The sequence below is a fragment of the Lupinus angustifolius genome, chromosome LG07 (assembly GCF_001865875.1).
Source record: "Lupinus angustifolius cultivar Tanjil chromosome LG07, LupAngTanjil_v1.0, whole genome shotgun sequence".
NCBI classification, from domain to species: domain Eukaryota; kingdom Viridiplantae; phylum Streptophyta; class Magnoliopsida; order Fabales; family Fabaceae; genus Lupinus; species Lupinus angustifolius.
This window is the reverse complement of record NC_032015.1, coordinates 12,027,223-12,031,749: the sequence shown is the minus strand read 5'-3', so window position 1 is coordinate 12,031,749 and position 4,527 is coordinate 12,027,223. Positions and strand designations below refer to the sequence as shown.

The following is a 4,527-nucleotide window of genomic DNA, read 5'->3' as shown; positions in this document are numbered from 1 at the left end:
TTTTTGTGCCATAATAGTCATGAGATATAAAACTTACTAGTCCATTTTCATTTTACTAAAACAACACAAACAATTGATGTTGGAACAAATGAATAGAAATAAAAGATGAAGATGCAAAGGGATTATTAGATAAAAGGGATGGAATTAGGTAAAAGGGGTTACCCTATTTACGCAGAGCCATCAAATTGTGAAGGGAAAGGGAATTCGAATCCCTAATCCTCAATTCCTCCTCCAATGGCCATGGCTTCAGCTTCCAAAGGAGGTGGTGGCGGGTTATGCCTTGCCGGTGGCGCAACTCCAGGCTTATGTCTCATTCTCCAAATCTCTTGGTGGTTCATGGTGGTTATCTCCTCCTCTACTCCTCTTTCTTCTTCATTCTTAATGGTGATGGACAAGGCCACCGTCTCTCTTTGTCTTCTCCATTTCTCTCACGACAAGGGGAATTGAAATCCCCAACTCCACTTTCATCCTCTCCGATGTTGGCTTTAAGTTGGTGGGGGAAGACGATGGTGTCAACCCCCTAAGGTTTCAACGGCTACGTTGTGGCCACAAAGCCATTACCCCAAATTTGAATCGGGTGGTTCATGACGGACCAGCCTCTCTCCAATGGGTTACGGTGATTCCGAATTGGGTAATCATCGCTTTATTATTTCTTTTTCAACTCATTGCCTTCTATTGATTCCGGTTTTCTTATCTTTTCATGAACTCATACAATTTCAATCGATCTTTACAAAATGATAATCTAGAGTCGTTAATGGTTGAACTGAAACCGATTAAAGAGTACCGACGATATATGCCGCAACGACTAAGTCGGGACGTCTTCCTTCAGTGGATATTTACGGTGGCTCGAAGGAGAGGTAATTACTTTCCTTATTTCTCATGAACCTTCACCCTTCGTATGAGACTCATTAGCGTTCCAGATTAGTAATAACAAGGGAATAATCCCTTTTTTATTGGAATTTTGGCTAATCCTATTGATGGTACTAATTGGTGGAAACATATAGACTAAAACAAATTTCAATCATGCTTTTTTATATTCCAATCCACTATATGTATATGGGTTTCTGATTGTATGATCTATGTTGTTGTATGATGTATATGTCATTGCCCTCCATTCTGATGTATATGACACGGGAAAAGTGTCTGAATGCTCAAATTTCCACCTATTCGTGTGCTTATGAATTATCTAGGCGATGTGTTTGATATCAGTATGTTATATATGTGTAGATAGACGGCTTGTTGATATAGATATGTTGATGCGTATATGTGTATGTTTGTATGATGTATGTGTGGGTCTACTTTGTCCCTTGATTTATGATGCATGTGAAATATTACTCTATCTCCGGGTTGCTTTCTCTTGAATTCATGGAGGTTTCTCTCTGGTTATGGCCATATGAGTAGGTGTGATATATGATCTCTCTATGTGTTACTCTTTTTCTCTATCTTTGTTCTCTATTTTTTTTCTGTTGCCATAATGTATGCGTATGTGTAATCTCCTATGATTTTCTTATGGCTGTGTGTTGTTTGTGAAGTATTGCATCCTTTTTATAATCGTTTGAAGGCAGAACCTTAGGCTACCAATTTTAATTTAGTAACCTGCAAGGATTATGCTCCATGATTGCCCTTTATTGCTGCAATTAAGCTGATTCTGTAACTGAAATGGTTGATTATGGGCAATAGGAAATTGTTGGGGATTTTAGCCTGGCCCCTTTTTATGCTGATTGAGGGCCCCCTCTTGGGGTGCCAACGTGCACCCCTCTACCTTTTAAGTGTTTATGATGAATTGCTAATCATGATGATTTATATGCATAACTGAAAACGTTAATTCCTATTCTGCATCTTTTTGAAATCATTGATGTGGCTGACTCCTAGCATTTTTCCTCTACTAATGCCTCAAAGTGTAACTGAAAGATAGAAAAATTCTTGATTTGCTTTCCCTGCATTTCCTCTTTGTAACCCATGGTTGGTTCCCTCCTCCTTGCATTAATTCTGTAAATGCTCTTAATATTTGTTGTTTGATGTTTCTGATTTATTCTCTCATGGATCATTTGTCTTTTTCTTCACCTTTCGGTTTCTTCTTATGCTTATGTTGGTCATTAGTAATAACAAAAGGCGATGTTCTTTTTTTTGTTTTGTTTTGGTTTAGATTTGACAAAAGGAGATTCTGGAGTTCCAACTCAAAATTGTTCAACAAAGACAAAATCCTTTTGATGGGTCCTTGTTCATGCTCTTATTTTGGTGGTTGTTCTTGAATCACCACTATTTGGGTTGTGGTTTTCGTCATTTTTGTTTTGCTATGAGGATTTGGTGCACAAGCTTCAATGGTTTGTTGTAATTTGGATGCGCAATTATTGAACTCATGATTCTAGCGCTAGCCTTAGTGTATCAATGAAGACCAAATTAGGTTGAAAAGACATGCGGCTTATTGTTTTATGAATTCATCAAGAAATCTCTTGATTTAATGCCAGTATATTTTGTACTATGTACACTTTTATTTCAAATCTGAGCCACTATTGTAGGGTAAGTGGTGTAGGTTCTTGAGTAACTTTATGATAACACTAATAAACTAGCGCTTTAATTCTCAATTTGTATTGTTATTATCAAAACATATGTCCGGCGTCCTAGTTTGGTGGAATGCTTATATCAGTAACAATGACTAAATTATCAAAAAATAGAAAAGTGCAATGGTAGTAACTATAAATTTTACACATTTAGATTGACAAAAAATGATTTAGAAAGAAACTACAAAGCTGGAAAATTTCTCCTTGTTGAGCATTAAATTGCTATTTTATAGATTATCCACCACCCTGAAGGTATAAACCGAAAGAGTATCATCAATAAGTCTAAATGTACCATTGCATTATGGATTACTTTACATCACGAGAAAGATACCGGGTAGGATAAAATTGAGTGTTCACATAAGAAAAAAAAGTTATATGCTAATATTGAAAAATGCACTTTTTGTGTTGATCATGTGATTTTTCTTGGATTCATGATAAATGCGAATGGGGTCCATGTGGATTAAAAGAAGATAAAGAGCATCCAGGATTGGCCTACTCCAAAAACCGTGACTGAGGTGAGGAGCTTCCATGGCTTAGCAAGCTTCTATATGAGGTTTGCTAAGGATTTTAGTACCTTGGCATCACCCTTAATGAGCTTGTAAAAAAGAATGTTGTCTTTCATTGGGGTGAGAGACAAGAAGAGGCATTTAACAAGCTTAAGACCAAACTTATTAGAGTACTTGTTTTAATGCTTCCAAAATTTGCTAAATCATTGGAATTGGAGTGCGATGCTTCTAACATTGAAATTGGATCTATTTTGATGCACTTGGCCACCCAATCTCTTATTTTAGTGAGAAATTAAGTGGAGCAGTCCTTAATTACTCTACTTATGATAATGAGTTGTATGCTTTGGTAAGGACACTACAAACTTGGCAACACTACCTTTTTTTAAAGGAGTTCATGATTCATAGTGATCATGTGTCCCTTAAATATCTTAAGGGCCAAGGTAAGTTGAAAAAAAGACATGCAACATGGGTTGAGTTCTTGGTGTATTCTCATATGTGGTAAATCATAAGAAAGGCAAAGCCAATATGGTGGTCGATGCTCTTTCTATGAGGCACACGTTGCTCTCCACTTTTGAAACCAAATTGTTTGCTTTGGAATGCATCAAGGAACAATATGAGCTTGACAAAGATTTTTCACAAATCTATGTTGCTTGTATGCATTCGGCCTATAATGGGTATTTTAGGCACAATGACTTTTTATTCAAAGAAAAACAATTGAGTGTGCCTAAAAGCTCCATTAGGGAAGTGTTGGTGAGGGAATCCCATGAAGGGGGTCTAATGGGGCACTTTGGTGTTCAAAAGACTCTGGACATGTTAAAAGAACATTTTTATTTGTCATGTATGAAACAAGACATGCAAAACTTTTGTGAAAGGTGTATAACATGTAAAAAGTCCAAGTCAAGTGTCATGTCATATGGCCTTTACACCCCATTAACTATCATAGATTCACCTTCGATGGATATATCCATGTATTTTGTTTTAGGGTTGCCTAGAACAAAGAAGGATAATGATTCAATATTTGTGGTTGTTGATCGATTTTCTAAAATTGCATACTTTATCCCATGCAAGAAAGTTGATGATGTTAACCATGTTACTGATTTGTTTTTCAGGGAAGTAGTTAGATTCCATGGTCTTCCATAAAGTATAGTAAGTGATAGGTACACAAAGTACCTTAGTCACTTTTGGAGGACCCTATGGGGGAAGCTTGACACTAAGCTTCTCTATCCGACCACTTGCCATCCTCAAACGGATGGGCAAATTGAGGTTGTCAATAGGACTCTTTCCATCCTCCTAAGGGCCGTGATAAAAATAATATAAGGACATGAGAGGAATGTTTACCACATGTTAAGTTTGCCTATAATAGAGCAACTCAGAGCACTAATAACTTTTCACCTTTTGAAGTTGTGTATGGGTTTAACCCATTAACACATCTTGATTTATTACCAATTCCTAATGATTCT

At 36.8% G+C, this 4,527-nt stretch overlaps 1 long non-coding RNA gene across 1 annotated transcript; it reads left to right on the top strand.

The window, feature by feature from the left end:
* Positions 106-2,567, top strand: LOC109353077. Its single transcript, XR_002108420.1, has 3 exons — positions 106-339; positions 747-857; positions 2,147-2,567. It is a non-coding gene; the product is annotated as an uncharacterized LOC109353077 (long non-coding RNA).